This window comes from Heloderma suspectum, chromosome 7 (genome assembly GCF_057233095.1).
Source record: "Heloderma suspectum isolate Gila_16-S chromosome 7, 16-S_ref, whole genome shotgun sequence".
Lineage (NCBI taxonomy): Eukaryota > Metazoa > Chordata > Lepidosauria > Squamata > Helodermatidae > Heloderma > Heloderma suspectum.
The window spans coordinates 90,024,230-90,041,697 of NC_139464.1; the positions used below are offsets into that span (position 1 = coordinate 90,024,230).

Consider the following 17,468-nt stretch of genomic DNA (forward strand, 5'->3'; position numbering starts at 1 on the left):
AGTTGCCACCAAAATTTTGCCTGAAGCAAAATTCAAAGTGAATGTGGGGCGCGACATCCTCCTTAGGAGAAATATCCAGGACATTTCAAGGAAAGCCAAAAGAATTTGTATGAATTCAACAACATTTGTTTCTGTGGGAGAGGTTCTGCACAGCCCCTAGGGTGGGACCAGAAAATTAGAAGTGAATTTTGAGATTCCTGAAGCAAAATACCTGGGGTGGATTTTGAGGGAAGCCAAAATAATGTTGCTAAAATTTCTCAGGATAGTGGTTGTTTGAATAATGCAGCCTTCCCCAAACTGGTGCTCTCCAGATATGTCGGAATACAACTTCCATCATCCTTGCCATACTGACAAGGGATGATGAGAATTGTAGTCCAATGTATCTCAAAAACATCATGTTGTGGAAGGCTGGCATGGACCATCTCTAGAAAGAAACTTGGGAATAAATCTGGGAAAATCTACCCATCATTTTCTGCAGAATTCACTGCAACATCCCTAAACATGTTGATAAAGAGCTGGATAACAGCCACTCGCCCTGTATTAGCACCAACTGTGAAACTGGCAAAAAGCCGAGTACTGTGCATGAGAGGAAAATAATAATTGTATCCTGCTGCGTTTTTACACCTCCCTGGAAAGCATGAGTCCAGAGATACAATCTGATTGTGACTGGTAGTAACGCCCCCCCCTCCAAGTCAATGCACATGTTTCATTGAATATCTCAAATTCCTAATTTATATTAATTAAATATGTTGCTCTAGATAATTTATGCCATCTCATTTCAGCTACAGTGGTTTCTTTGCAACCACTTTGAAACTGCACATTGTTCACTTCATATAGGCGTAGGAGTAATAGATGTGTTAACTATGATATTTGAATAATGTAACTTCCTTTCTATAAATTGGCTGTTGAAATCACAGACAATTGTACTTGTTATTACCACATTGTATCTCAATCCCCCTCTTCCCAGCCCAGCCCCATGTAGGAATTTGGAAGATTCAAACTTTATCCATGTTGAATACGTACATGGAAAAGCAAGGTGAAATGTGTCAGTAAGGTAGGATTAAACACTGAGCAGAGGAGAAAGAGAAAAGTGACAGATGCGAGAAGAGAGTGGTAGAGAGCTGGGACCGCATTCCATGTTCTTTAAAGCACAGTGTTTTATTGGGTATTGACAACTTGCTGGGACTTTGACATCTTATAAATGTTCCAGGCCCCTTCCGTGTATTTCTAGTTTTTGTTTTATTTTTTGTCCCTACCCTATGTGCAGGCAGTTCACCACCCAATTGCTTGGGTGCTTTCCAGTTCCAGTATTGTAGCCAATTAGTACAAAGAAAATAGGATGATTGACAAGCACATGGGATGCTTGTGAAATTACTGAACAAAGTTAAGTAATAATGTAATTGTATCAGACTCTTTTTATCTCTATTTTTGCTGTTTGCTTCTGCACAATGATCCGCTCATATACCCGTAGGCCTCCCCCACCCCCATCGCAGCTACCTACGCATAACCTGTATAGCACTATTACTCAAATTAATTGTAATCAGGGCATTTCTGTCCCTCTTTTGACTTGGCCTACATTTGCCACTCTCGGGCCATCCATGCTCAACTCCCAGCTACCATATTGCCTTATAGGAAAACATGGTGCCAGGACCAGGAGCAAGAGAGTAAGATGGGATAGCAAAAGATGTTGGAGAGATCATGGCAGAAGGTCAGTAGGCCAGGTCTGTGTCTAGACCTGATGTAATTGCTTACAAAGACCTACAACTTTCAGTGGCCTCTTGTAAGGTTGAAAACCCATTGAGGTGTGGATGCAGTGAGTATTTAAAAATAATTTGAATATTAACTGTATTTTTACTTCTTTTTACTACTTCCACGATTCAGTGTTTATTAAAGCACTTTCATTTTGTCGTCTTTGGGTGTTATGCTAATAAGAAAAAGTACTATATAATGTGTGTGGATTATGAAAATGTGAGGATATGACCATAATGAATTGTACAAGTCAGCCCACCATGATATAAGGAGAAATAATAACCATCCTATATAGAAATGATTGGGTGTTTTTTTGTTCTTTTTTTTAAAACATTTTTAAAAGAAAGGAATGGAAATCATGAAATGTTGTTGTTGTTGTTCAGTCGTTCAGTCGTGTCCGACTCTTCGTGACCCCATGGACCATAGCACGCCAGATGATTTTGACTGGGAGCAAAACAAGTACATTAATGCAATGTGCCATGAGAAAATCACATAGAAGAAGCTAATGGGATAGATCGTTGATACATTATCATCTCAAACCTATGACTTTTGCCAAAAGATTTCAAAAATAAGCAGCAGGAAAAAGCACATAGCTGCATATGTATGTTGTTTCTTTTGTTCTCTGTACGTAACACCTTGCCATTGACGCCTGAAAGTAAGCCCCATTGAAATCACTTGTTTAGAATTGGTGTACAATGTTATTTTCCCACCTTCATACTGTTAAAGTTGTACTCACTAAACATAAGTACAACCAGCTTCATGCATATTAAAACTAAGATGAAGGGCTTCGACATTGCATGTTGTGGATCCTATGTACCTTTTGCTTTAGAAATCAAGGACTGTGTTTCTGAAAACAGGTGAGTAAGGGTGCAATCCTGTACATGTTTAGACAGAAAAAAGTCCTACAATTCCCAGCATGCTCCAGTCATTCTTTCCTTCTGAATGAGTATCACATCTCTGTGTGTGTGTTTTAAGAACACCCACTTATAACTTATGATGGAGATTTTTCTCTGTAAGCTTCTTAGAGAGATAGTAATGTGTGGGCTGAGAAGGGAAATAAGACAGGTAATTGCTTTAAGGGATGTCTCTAATACAATTGAAATTTACAATGTGGCAGCAATATAAAGGAAGGCTTGGGAAGGAACAAAACAGATAAAAATTCAGGGGTGGGCCATTTTTGCCCCCAGAACCCCACCTCCATGGTACACTCCTGCTGGTTTCCCATGGATTTTCCTCTATGCCTTGCAGTGACAACAAAAAAAGTTGGCAGTTTGCAACTGAGATTCCGGGGCAAACTGCTACGGAGCAGTACTTGGGTCATATTTAGCTTGAGAACATGCTAAATTTGATCGTTTTACCACTCCATAGTAGTAAATGGATTTATTTATTTTTTTTTTGCTGCTGCTGCTACTAATTTTGGTGGTGGAGTTCAGCAGGGCTCGGTTGCAGGTGACAGGGTCGGCACTGGGATGGTGGGGGCCTCATGTGGCTCATGAGCTGTGAGTTACCCACCTCTGCTCTAATAAGGTTATGCTCAAAATCCTACAAGCTAGGCTTCAGCAGTATGCGAACCGAGAACTACCGGAAGTACAAGCTGGGTTTCGAAGAGGCAGAGGAACTAGACATCAAATCGCCAACATTCGCTGCATCATGGAGAAAGCAAGAGAATTCCAGAAAAACGTCTATTTCTGTTTCATTGACTACGCTAAAGCCTTTGATTGTGTGGATCACAACAAACTGTGGCAAATTCTTAAAGTGATGGGAGTACCAGACCACCTTACCTGTCTCCTGAGAAACCTGTACGAGGGTCAAGAAGCAACAGTCAGAACCAGACATGGAACAACCGATTGGTTCAAAATTGGGAAAGGAGTACGACAAGGCTGCATATTGTCACCCTGCTTATTTAACTTATATGCAGAGTACATCATGAGAAATGCTGGGCTGGATGAATCACAGGTCGGAATTAAGATTGCTGGGAGAATTATCAACAACCTCCGATATGCAGATGATACCACCCTAATGGCAGAAAGTGAAGAGGATCTCAAGAGCCTCTTGTTGAGGGTGAAAGAGGAGAATGCAAAAGCTGGTTTGAAACTCAACATTAAAAAAATGAAGATCATGGCATCTGGCCCTATCACTTCCTGGCATATAGAAGGGGAAGAAATGGAAGCAGTGACAGATTTTACTTTCTTGGGCTCCAAGATCACCGCAGACGGTGACTGTAGCCATGAAATTAAAAGACCTTGCTCCTTGGGAGGAAAGCTATGGCCAACCTAGACAGCATAGTAAGAAGCAGAAACATCACCTTGCCGACAAAGGTCCGTCTAATCAAAGCTATGGTTTTCCCAGTAGTAATGTATGGCTGTGAGAGCTGGACTATAAGGAAGGCTGAGCGCCGAAGAATTGATGCTTTCGAACTGTGGTGCTGGAGAAGACTCTTATGAGTCCCCTGGACTGCAAGGAGGTCAAATCAGTCCATCCTAAAGGAAATCAACCCTGAGTGCTCATTGGATGGACAGATACTGAAGCTAAATCTCCAATATTTTGGCCACCTAATGCGAAGAGAAAACTCTCTGGGAAAGACCCTGATGCTGGGAAAGACTGAAGGCAAAAGGAGAAGGGGGACGGCAGAGGATGAGATGGCTAGATAGCATCACCGATGCAATGAATATGAACTTGAGCACACTCCGGGAGAGAGCGCAGGACAGGAAGGACTGGAGCGCTATGGTCCATGGGGTCACAAAGAGTCAGACACGACTGAATGACTGAACAACAACTGCCCTGCATGGAAATGGAAAGAAATGCATGGAATTTCCTGCATTTCCTGCATTTCCTGCATGGAAATGGAAAGAAAGGGCAGTGACTGTTTGTTTCAGTCACTGCCCTTTCTTTGGAGGGGTATTTGAGAGCCAGGCTGGTGTAGTGGCAGGAGTGTTGGACTGGGAGCTGGGAGATCTGGGTTCTAGTCCCCACTCAGCCATAGAAGCTCACTGGGTGACTTTGGGCCAGTCACAGACTCTCAGCCCAACCTACCTCACAGGGTTGTTGTTGTGACGATAAAATGGAGAGGAGGAGGATAATGTAAGCTGCCTTGGGTTCCTTGCAAGAGGAAAAAAGTGAGATATAAATTTAATAAAATAAACAAATAAAATGAAATATAGGGGTGCACGAAACCCACTTACCTGGTCTCGCAGCTTTTCACGGTGGGGGGGAGACGCTTCGCTGCTCTCCCCCCGAAGTTCAGGCCGGGGGGGGAGGCTGCCCGCCTTGCCCGACCGAAATTCAGGCCGGGGAGGAGGCACCTCGCCTTGCCCGGCCGCGAAATAAAAAGTTTTTTTAAAAAAAAAGAAACGCCCCCGTGATAGGCTACATGACGATTAACGTAGCCTATCACGGCTAGATCTGCAAAGTCAGCCGTGATAGGCTACGTAAATTGTCACGTAGCCTATCATGGGTGACTTAAAAAAAAAAAAAGCGCGTACACAAATGGCGGCCCCCATAGGGAGCCGCCATTCGCGTTCCTTATTTGGTCGCTGTAGTCTACATAAATCTTTACGTAGACTACAGCGACCAAATAAGGAACGGGAATGGCGGCTCCCTATGGGGGCCGCCATTATCCGTACTCGCTTTTTTTTTTAAAGTCACCCGTGATAGGCTATGTGACGATTTACGTAGCCTATCATGGCTGACTTTGCAAATCTAGCCGTGATAGGCTACGTTAATCGTCACGTAGCCTATCACGGGGGCGTTTTTTTTTTTAGTTTTATTGGAATGGCGGCGGCGGCAGCCAGTCAAAAGATCGGCTGCTGCCCCCGCCCCTGATGAAGACCCGATGAACAGCCGCCGGGACCCGCCGCCGGGAGGGACATTCGGGGGGCCGGCGGAGAATTTCCCCAACACTTTCGGGGGGCCGAATGCATCGGCGCTTGGCCTCCTGAAGATTCGTGGAGAAATTCTCCGCCATCCCTATCTGTGAACGGATGATGGAACAAAAGGCACCCGACAATCCACAAAATACAGACAGAGCAGATTTTACATAATCCATACATCCCTAGCTGAGATGGGAGTTATCTGGGCTGGCTACCAGCCAGTTATTGAGGCTGGTGCTCTTCTGGTCTGAAGGACTGGACTTTGTCCAGAATGGGAAGGGTCAAGTATATGATTCCCTGGGATCCTCCCAAGGGGCAGAATCTGGGCTGATCTAGACTAGACAGTGCTGCGCAGCCAGGCCTTTGAAATCACTTTTGCCACTGATTTCATCTGATTTGCTGATCTGATAAGATGCCAGGTCTCCCAGTCGCTGAAGTGATGTGTGCTCTTATGCTTTTAATGTATTGTCTTGCTTTCTTGCTTTATTAGTCTATTTTTGCTAGATAAACTTCTTTTTGCCTTCACCCATTGGTGTGCTTATTGCCTCTGAATATCCCCAAAGAACCATTGCTTACTGGCAGAACAAGACTTTAAAGGTTAAAATCAACAGCTTGAATTATGCCCAGAAATGAACTGGCAAACAGTGTCAAACAAAGTGGATGCAATATGTAACTCTATGCTTACTGGAAGCATTTTGAACTAGTTGCAATCTCTCAACATTTTTTAAGGGCAGGCCATGTAGAGCATATTACAATAATCTAACTAGGGCATGAATGACTGTGGTGAAGTCCTCTTTCATCAGGTAAGATCACAGCTGGCATCCCACCTGAAGCTGGAAAAGCATACTCCTTACAACTAATGCCACCTGCACATGCAACAGAAGTCTCGAGTCAAGGAACACCTTCAAAATTAGGGATGGCGGAGAATTTCTCCCCGAAAATTCGGGGGGCTGAGCGCCAACGTGCTCGGCCCCCCGAACAAGTTTAGGGGAGAAATTCTCCGCACCCCCCCGCACCCTGCACCCCCCCTCCCCAGGACGGGACTTACCTTTCCCGAATGTCCCTCCCGGTGGCGGGTCCGGCCGGCGGTTCGTCGGGTCTTCGTCCGGGGCGGGAGCGGCAGCCAGTCTTTTGACCGCCTGCCGCCGCCGCCATTCCAATAAAAGAAAAAAAAACACCCCCGTGATAGGCTACGTGACGATTAACGTAGCCTATCATTGCTACATGACGTAAATCGTCATGTAGCCTATCATGGGTGACTTAAAAAAAAAAAAAAGTGCGTACGGATAATGGCGGCCCCCATAGGGAGCCGCCATTCATGTTCCTTATTTGGTCACTGTAGTCTACGTAAAGATTACGTAGACTACAGCGACAAATAAGGAACGCGAATGGCGGCTCCCTATGGGGGCCGCCATTTGCGTACGCGCTTTTTTTTTTAAAGTAACCCGTGATAGGCTACGTGACGATTTACATAGCCTATCATGGCTGACTTTGCAGATCTAGCCATGATAGGCTACGTAAATCGTCACGTAGCCTATCACGGGGGCGTTCTTTTTTTTTAACTTTTAATTTCGCGGCCGGGCGAGGCGAGGCGCCTCCTCCCCAGCCTGAATTTCGGCCGGGCGAGGAGGGAAGCCTCCCCCCCCCGGCCTGAATTTCGGCCGGGCGAGGCGGGAAGCCTCCCCCCCCGGCCTGAACTTCGCGGGGAGAGCAGCGAAGCGCCTCCCCCCCACCGCGAAAAGCTGCGAGACCAGGTAAGTGACTTTCGTGCACCCCTATTCAAAATACATATCTGATCTTTTAGAGGGAGTGACACCTCATACAAGACAGGTGGCACCACCACACATCTGAATCAGATGGTCCACCAATACTTTTTTCTTGCCTGGATGAAGTTCAGCTTGTTATGTCCCATCAAGTTCTTCATAGCAGACACACAGATGTGCAGGGTTTGCGCTGCCTCCCTGGGATCGGATGCATAGATAGAGCTGAGTAATCAACAGCATATTGATAACTCCACAGCCCAGTTCTCTAGATTACCACCCAGTGGTTTCATAAAGATCAGCCTTCCCCAACTTGGTGCCCTCTAGATGATGCCCATAAACTCTGGGCCGAGGCTGGGTGGAAAACTAGCTGAGGGAATAGCCCTCAGTCAACTTGACCTTCATCCCTTCATCTGGCACATCAAATACTCACCACCATTTCTTCCAATGCGTGATTGGTGCCACCACTTCCAATGAGTGGTGGCACCAATGCCTCCTTCCATCCAAGCCCCTAAACATATCTAACCCCCTAGACAGCAGCTTTTCTGTAATGCACTAGTCAAACACCCACTACCACTATGAGTTTCTGGCAGTTCTTAATGACATTCAATTATACACTACATAGGTAGACAAGGAAGAATTGTTACTGGAACTGTTACAGTTTTTGAGATAGCAAGAGAATGAAAATACTCTCTATTGGTTGATTGGATTATGACTACTGGTCAAGGCCTGTCTGGTGCCTGTTTGGGGTCCCAATTGAAGTGTCCTAACATTACCACTGTCCCCCTCCTCTTCAGGTTTAAGCCTATAAGGGTGCAATCCTATGGGGATAGGCGGCCGCCTCAAAACTCAGAGGTGACCTCACCTATCCAATGCAGGGCAGGAGAAGCACAGAGGGGATTGTTCCCTCCGCGCTTCAGCCCCCCTACATTTGCAGCTAGACAGCTGATTTCGGCTGTCTAGTAGCCATGGGAAGGTGAGGCAGGGGAAGAGGCTGCCAGACGACACATAGGATGTACTGTACCAGCATTTTCGCCTTCCCTGCCTTGGAATGCCCCCTGGAATGCCCCATTTTGGCTGCTCCGTGATCCTCTTTGGAGCATGGCACATAGGGCTGTTCTACGCTGCTTGTGAGGCAGCGTGGAAGCAGGGGGAAGGCCGATTCCCAGAAAATCAGATATCCTATGGCCATGTAGCCACTGACTAGCGGCCATAGGATTGCTCCCTAAGTGAAAGGACCTTCAATCCACTCACCGCATCAATCTCCCCACAGTTCAGAGAAAGCTCTCCTGCTCTGTCCCATCTCATTTGCCCCCCACTCCAGGGTTTCCCCTTGCAACATAGGAGGCAATCAAGATATCAGATTACATACCATCCATGGCCTTTCACTCAGATTTATTATCTCTCCTTGGATGCTATTAATACATTTCCTTGGATGCTAGACTCTGTTCTCTACCACTCCATTCTCTTTCCCAGGGTCTCTAGAGATGATCATTGGAAAAGAGTTTCTCAGTGCTGTCCTCCAATCCACTACCAAAAAAGGGCTTCAGCCATCTGATCCTGAAAAAAAGCCTGCTCTGTCAAAACAAGGTGTCTGTCACCATAAAAAGTGTCAGCAAATTGACCAGGAGAGACACACTGAAGTCCAGCTTAGTACCAGTAGATGGAGTGAGGGATACCCAATCTTCCTCCCATGTCCCATCCCAAAGGCTTCAACTTGCTCACCTAAATTGTGTGATGGGATTCTGGAGCTTGCTGGGTGATGGCAGATCTATCATCAATGGAAGAAAAGAGATGAAAGTCCAACTGAGTAGTTGCAAACTTTCTCAGCAGAAGCTGAGGGAACAGAGTGGTGGTGTCATAATCCTGCCAGCCAGTGGGGGATTTTATTTTTCACAATCTCTTCATGATTGCAGTTTTCAGCTAACTTTAAAGTACATTTCAATGAAAACTGTATCAGCTAGTGTGGTTATTCTTTTTTTCCCTATAGGTACTGACTGACAATACACTGAATTATCAAATTTAGGAAGAATCCATATTGGTGGAAGTTTGGGACACCCTTCCTTTTGCTGAAGTAGAAGTGCTTTTCAGTTCACGCAGGGAAACTTTGGCTCCAAGCCTATATTTTTATTATGAGAGTATTTTAAACTGCATTTAAAAACACTATTTTTCCTGTAAAGTATTTTTTTCTACAATGCAGAAATTATTATGATTTTTTTTGAAGTGATGACTTATCTGAAAGAGTTTTTCAAAGTCTGCATATTCTATGACCTTATGAAATATACTGTACATAGTGCAATCGTATTCACGGTAGTGGAAAATATGCAGTGGGGCAATGAATAAAACATTTTAGAACCACCAAGCCCCAAAGAGCAAAAATAGAATACTCTTGTCAGGAGCATAACTCAAGCGTAGACATTCATGAATAGGATCATCATGAAGCTGTTATTAGAGAAGGGCCAGGTTAGAGTTCAGCAAGTCAGAAAATTGCTGGTATAAGAAACAAAAAATAATAATAATATTCTGGTGTAGGTATGAGTGGAAAGTCAACAAACTGAAGCTGAATCTCTGTAGCTTGGTCGTGGTCAAAAAGCCAAACACCAGACCTATCCTACAAAAGAGGAAATTGAAGCAACCAGAAAGAGGCAAAACAATAGATGCCTGGGTATGGTAATGGACTGGATGAGGGCCAATAAACTGAAACTCAATCCAGACAAGATGGAGGTGCTGTTAGTGGGTGGTTCATCTGCCTGGCTAGATGATATTCAACCTGTTTTGGAGGGGGTTGCACTCCCCCTAAAGGATCAGGTTCATGGTTTGGGGGTGCTCTTGGACCCAGAACTGTCACTTGAGGCTAGGGATGTACAAAAAACACTTACCTTTTGGGGATTATGCTGATGGTTCGGGGGGAGGCATTCTGTCCCTCCCTCTGGAATCCTCGCCGGGGGGGGAGGCGCTCCGTTCCTCCCCCCCGGAATCTAGGGATGGTGGAGAATTTCTCCCCGAATCTTCGGGAGGCCGAATGCCAATGCATTCGGCCCCCCAAAATTGGTGGGGAAATTCTCTGCCGGCCCCCCGCCCCCCCAGGGATGGGACTTACTGTGGCCGAATGTCCCTCTCGGTGGCGGGTCCCGGCGGCGGTTCGCCGGTGGTTCGGCGGGGGCAGGGCAGCGGCTGGTCTCCCGACCGGCTGCCGTCTCCGCCATTGCAAAAAAAAAAGTAAAGTAAAAAACACACACAACACACCCGTGATAGGCTACGTAACGATTTACATAGCCTATCACGGCTAGATTTCCAAAGTCAGCCGTGATGGGCTACGTAAATCGTCACGTAGCCTATCACGGGTGACTTTGAAAAGAAAAAAAAAAGCGCGTATGCAAATGGCAGCGGCCCATGGGCACCGCCATTTGCGTTCCTTATTTTGGCAAGTCTAGTCTACGTAAACATTTACGTAGACTACGGCAAAAATAAGGGAATGCTATTTGTGTTTCCTTATGTTCGTCGTAATCTACGTAAATCTTCACGTAGACTAGACGTGCCAAAATAAGGAATGCAAATGGCAGCGCCCATGGGCCACCGCCATTTGCATACGCGCTTTTTTTTTCTTTTCAAAGTCACCCGTGATAGGCCACGTGATGATTTACGTAGCCTATCATGGCTGACTTTGGAAATCTAGCCGTGATACGCTATGTAAATCGTTATGTAGCCTATCACAGGTGTGTTGTTTTTTTTACTTTACTTTTTTTTTTTGCAATGGCGGTGATGGCAGCCGGTCGGGAGACCAGCCGCCACCCCGCCCCCGCCGAACCACCGGCGAACTGCCGGTGTGTGTGTGTTTTTACTTTTTTTTTTGTGGCCGGGTAGACGGGGTGCTTCTACCCGGCCTGAATAACGCTGGCGAGGGATGGGGCGCCTCCCCCTCAGCCTGAATTTCGGCTGGGTGAGGCGAAGTGCCTCCCCCCCGCGCCTGAACTTTGGGGGGAGAACCGAAGAGCCTCCCCCCACTGCGAAGCAAGCTTCGAGAACAGGTAAGGGACTTTCATCCATCCCTATCAGAATCCTGGCCGGCCAGCTGTGCTCCGCAGCGATTCTGTGGAGCCGCTGGCCGGCTCCGCCAGCAGCCGGACATCCAGCCGCTGGCTAGCAGGGATGCAAATGGTGGCGGCCGTAGCCGCCGCCGTTTGCGTCCCTGCAGTCAGCCATGATAGGCTACATAAATGTTTACGTAGCCTATCACGGCTGATTAAAACAAAACAAAACGCGCGTACACAAATGGTGGCTGCCATGGCATTCCTTATTTTGGCACGTCTTAGTCTACATAAACATTTACGTAGACTAAGATGGCAAAAATAAGGGGAATGGCAATAAGTGTCTACGCTATTTGCATTCCCCTTATTTTCGCCATCTTAGTCTACGTAAATGTTTACGTAGACTAAGATGTGCCAAAATAAGGAACGCAAATGGCGGCGCCCATGGGCGCCGCCATTTGCATACGCGTGTTTGTTTGTTTTAAAAATCAGCCATGATAGGCTACGTAAACATTTACGTAGCCTATCATGGTGTTTTTTTAAAAATCTAGCCGTGATAGGCTATGTAAATTTTTACGTAGCCTATCGCGTTCTTTTGTTTTTTTGGTTTTTTACCTGGAAATGGCGGCGGTGGCAGCCGGTCGGAAGACTGGCCGCCGCCGCCGAACCGCCGCTGAACCGCTGCTGGAGCTGCCGCCGGAGCCGCCGCCGCCAGGAAGATCCGCCTAAGGTAAGTCCCGTCCGGGGGGGGGCGGGGGCCATTCCGCCACCGATTTCGGGGGGCCGAATGCGCTCGCTTTCAGCCTCCCCGAGATCCCTGGCGGAACTTTCGTACATCCCTATTTGAGGCACAGGTGAACTCAGTGGCACAGAGCACTTTTTATCAGCTTAGGCTGGTATACCAACTACGCCCTTATCTATAATGAGACAGCCTAGCTATAGTTATACATGCTCTGATAACTTCTCATCTGTATTACTGCAATGCATTATATGTGGGGCTGCCTTTGAAAATGGTAAGGAAACTTCAGCTGGTCCAAAATAGGGCAGCAAGCCTGTTAACAGGGACTGGCCAACAAACTCATATTACGCCAGTACTTTCCCAGCTGCACTGGCTGCCATTGCCAGTCCATTTCTGGGCCCGATTCAAAGTGCTGGTATTAACATTGAAAGCCCTTAATGGCTTGGGGCCAGGTTATCTGAAGGATCACCTCCTCCCATATGTGCCTACCCGGGCCTTAAGATCATCCTCAGTGGCCCTACTCTATGAGCCACTGCCAAAGGAAGTGCAGCGGGTGGCTACTAGGAGGAGGGCCTTTTCTGCTGTGGCACCCCGGCTGGAATGAGCTCCCTAGTGTGGTTCACCTGGCACCTACATTGCATTCTTTCTGGCGCCAGGTGAAGACCTTTTTATTTTCCCAGGCATTTTAGCATTTTAGCTCTTTAGACTTTTAGCTTTGCTGTTTTAAATCCATACTTTAGATCCCTACACTGCTGCTAGGTTTTATTCTGGTTTTATTCTGTTGTATTTTTTACTGTGGTTTTAATGTTTTATATGTTTTATATTGTTTCATTGTGTGCTCTTTGGTTTTAATTTCTGTGAAATGCCCAAAGAGCTTCGGCTATTGGGCGGTATAGAAATGAAATAGATAGATAAAGAGAGAGAGAGAGAGAGAGAGAGAGAGAGAGAGATTTAACATTCATTTTAGCATTACGGAAGTGTTGGAGATTGCTGCATGATAGGTCTAGATGTTTGGGTTTTCTCCAACCTGGCACTCTCCAGATGTGTTGGACTACAACTCTCATCTTCCCAACCAGCATGGTATAACCCATGACACAGTTTGGACTTTATTGGATGCCTAGCCTAGAGAGGCATTTAAGTCTATAATCTTGGTACCTAAGATGATCTTCCCTGGGGTCAATGATTTGTGGTTTGCTGCACCATACTGCAGCCCCTCCCACAACACCCACACCTTTGTATCAGTGGAAGCTGGTGGCTCTGATGTCAGTGGTGCAGTGAATCTGCTCCAGGTTTCAGTCAGAACCAGTCAGAAGCCTAGAGGAGCTTCGCACCTTGGATAGTCCTTCAGAGTTCTGACTGATTCTGATTGAAACCCAGAAGGGATTCACCACCCCACTGACATCAGAGCCATTAGCCTCCACTGCTTAGTATCTAGCACTAGATCTCTGAGCTTCTCCGTACTTCCATTTTGTGGGCTGATAGGATTTGGAGTAACTGGCCCCATTTCACATCCTCAAAAGTGAGCCTTCTTGTCTCAGACAGGGCTGGCTCTGCCTCTTCTGTGCCCTGAATCCCTTGGGCTCCTCTCATTGAGGTCTTCGCTACCTCAATAGCGGCCTAATCCTTGTCACACCTCCTGATCTTTCAGTACAAAGAAAAAGGAAGGACTCTTGATGTGGGTTAGTTCTAAGTAGTAACCTACTAATTTCCCCCCACCTCTTGCTTGATGTCAAGAAGGCATACCATTCATGTCCATAGTTACACAGAAGAGATAACCATTCACTCCTCATCATTTCTTACTACATTAATATCCTTTAATTCGTTAGTACCTTTCTGGTCAACTAAGTGTTGGAATCCCTATTCACACATTCCAAAGAAAGTGTGAGGGCTCAAAATGGGACAAGAAGTCTCACTTCTGAGGATGTGAAACAAGGCCAAGTTACTCCAAATCTTATCATTCTTGATACCAACTTTCCCAGAGGTGGAAGAAAAAGAAAAAAAGAACAATGTATTTGAGAAGAAGAAGATTACCTTGACTGTGTGGCTCCTTTCAGAAAATGATAGTTTTTGTTTGGCCTCTCCTTCTAGTTGGGCTGGTCTTTCCATTTCCTCAGTGTTAATTAATTTAAAGTTCTGGCACCCCAATGAGTATGATGGAAATTAGAAACATAAATAAATATGCAGCAAATAGCAGTGCTTTGGTCCTGCAGATCAATGAATCACTAAAACCTTTCTTGCAATTCACCCATGAAACTTTCCTTTTGGAACAACTGTCTGCAGTTTAGAAGCCCCTGTGGAAATAAATCTTCCAGATTGGTGGTGGTGGTGGGGATTTCTGAAGTAATCATTGGTTTCAGCAGAATCTGAATTCTCATTCATTTCAAACAGCAACGTATTGGAGCTTTCCTCCTACAGCACTGAAGAGAAAGTAGAAAATGCATGTGGGAGAAAATGAGCCATCTCATATTATTGCATTTGCATGTCAGGAAAATGTTAATAACCCTATTATCTCTTCTTCCCTCTGAATCTGTGGAAATTCCACATATCAGATTACTTTTTCTAATCTATGTTAGCAGGAGGCTTTAAGGAAAGTAGATAAAACAAGGGTCTTAAAGTACATCCTTCACATAGTCCTGAATTCTTAAAACAAGTGCTCCCCAGCCAGCCATCAATTTGGTGAAAACTTGACAGACGAATATAGGAAGCTCGCTCTTAGCAATCAAATGAATGTATCAGAGATTCTGTAATGTGTAACCACTTCAAACCTGTACAAGGGGATTAACTCCTTTATTTTTATGGACTTAGTCAGAACCAAGGGGATTTTTTTTAGGAACTCCAAACACTCCTTCAGCTTTCCTTCTCTATATTTACTCTATGTTGACAACCTGTGTCACAACTAGGGATATACAGATTGTGTAAAGTCCGTTCCATCCATGTTTCATGGAATGTCAGGTGCCTTTCATTCAGTCGTCCACCCATCAAAGGAATCAGATTTTTTTTGTTTCCAAATGTGTGCAAATTCGCATTTGTGCAAATGCACAGTTGTGCTAGTCCACACAAATGAAAATGCGCAAATACCCCCAAATGCTCACTTTCATGCTTTACCTATGAGGGAATGTGCATTTTTGGCTTTTTTTAGAAAAAAAATAATTGTATTTTTATTAAAAATTTATACAACATATTATAAACTTGTCTCATAAAAATATACATGCAATGCACACTCACAGAAAATAATCAGATCTCAGCTTTGGAGCTTGAAGATATTCTATGGTACCAACAAATTCAATAAACTAAATCCCTCCAAAAGGACTTTCAAGTCTTTTTAGTGCAAATGTGCAGTTGCACAAATTCACACGTGTGAAAATGCACAAATCCCCCCCCAAATGCTCATTTTCACATTTTAGCCTATGAGGGAAAGTGCATTTTGGTCAGTTTTTTTAAAAAATGTATATTTTTCTATGACAAAATTTGTGCAAAATTTGGGACAGTTAGAAAACCAAGTAAGCAACTTAGTGGCATCCGCCGAGCAGAGCAAAAGCCGGTCTGCTGTAGAATCTGTGGGTTGGTCGGCGGATCATGAAAATCTGAAATCATTTGGTTCCATTGTGGATTTCTCCAACATCCCTAGTTGCAAGCATCTATCACTGCCACATCTCAGTCTTCTAAACTGATTGAATAATACTTATGTCAAAAATTATTTGATGCAGACATTGTCCTCTGTTTTCATCCCTTTTGTCAGATGCTTGAAATAGGCAAGATAATGGGCACAATAATGTGGAGCGTAGATCTAACTCATAAATCTACAATTGTCTTGTCATCTGTCCTATAAATGAATCTTTTAAACTTATTAATCATTTGATTCATCTTGCTTCCATGTTTTGAAAAAAAAAGGACAGCTTTTAAAAACGTATTGCCATTCTTTAGAAGAATGTTTGCAGCTGTTAATATGATTTTCAGAAAGCAGACTTTTGGGGTAGATTCATAGTCAGCAATATTGAACTGTTCCCTGAATGTGCAGTTTAATGAAGATTCAGTAAACATACACAACCACAACCCAAAACAGTAGATTGGATCCAGACTTAGTCATTTTTAGAGGTGACTCATTGAATCAATGGGGCAAATTAATAATGACTAACCTAAGTGCTACTGATGTCAACGGGTCTACTCTTAGCAAAACTAAGTCTGGATCCAACCCAGTGATATCCCAAATGTAAAGCAGCATACTCTCATTTAAAAGAAATAAATCCAGATGTTTACCCATTTTATTTATTGATTGATACAATTTCTATCCTGCCTTTTTATATTGTCCTGCAGGCAGCTTACAATAAAAGCCTTAAAAACAGCAACACAATAATAATCTAACAATGATCACAACAAAAACTAAAGGACTAAAACAAAATGAAAGACAGACTAAAAGGCAATACACCCTCTCCCCCTTATATGAATGTAACGGAATGGGCCTCAGAAGTTTGTCATGTAATGAAGTAATGTAAGCAGGAAAGGAAATCCACAAAGCTTGATGAGAGTTAATATTGTATATTCAAAGATTTAAGTGTTTGGTTTATAAAAGTGTAAAGGAAAATGTATAATATAAATAATGTTATACATACTATGTGGTGCCATGGTTTGGAGAGTGTGAATTGGGAGTGAATATGGCTTAACTGGGAGTGAATATGGCTTAACTGGGGGTAACGTGGGTGTGCTCACCCTGACCAGGTGGGTATCTGAGCGAAAGCCCCAAGGGTAGATGGAGGGAGAAGGTGAAGTATTTGTTATTGTTGCTAATTCTTTTTCAAAGGACATTTGGAAGAAGAAGAGTATTATGACATAGTAGTTGACTTCAACAAGGAACTAGGAAGTTGTTGCAGTTTCTTGAGAGCTGTATTTTTTTTTTGCCTTCTGAAAGAAAGAGACTACTGGGCTAAACCAGCCTGGGCCAGAAGCTACTGTGCAGTGAGGAGCTGAGAGAATGGTTTTTCAAGGAGTAAGAACCCATTCTACAGCCTGGGATCTGGTGGTTGCTACAGACCTGAAGTCTGGTAGTTGGTGGCCACCTGAGCCAATGCTGACAGTGAACTCTGCTATCTTTTGTTAACTGCTATGAGACTTTGGTTTGGGATGTTTGTGACTCATCCATCCATGGACATAGGAGGAATTATGCTAATCCCCTCAGTTGTGTTTGACTATTCTATAAAGGACTCATGGGGTACTTACTTGATATTCTGCTGGGTGTGTGAATTATGTTTAATGTATTTTATTAAACTTGCCCTTGTCTAGATGTGTGACTAGGATTAACTGCCTGGGTTGTTAGTAGTAAGACTTG

The 17,468-nt window shown here is 44.5% G+C and overlaps 1 long non-coding RNA gene across 2 annotated transcripts in view; it reads right to left on the bottom strand.

The window, feature by feature from the left end:
* LOC146340060 (uncharacterized) overlaps positions 1–17,468 on the bottom strand; it is a 47,857-nt gene that overhangs the window by 2,076 nt on the left and 28,313 nt on the right. The window contains exons 3-4 of one of the 2 annotated variants that reach the window (XR_014784456.1): positions 14,177–14,562; positions 11,948–13,025 (exon numbers count right to left, since the gene is read on the bottom strand). This is a non-coding gene — a long non-coding RNA (uncharacterized LOC146340060). Of the gene's footprint in view, positions 1–11,947; positions 13,026–14,176; positions 14,563–17,468 lie in introns of those variants that run through there. The other variant, XR_014784457.1, reaches the window with a different exon arrangement.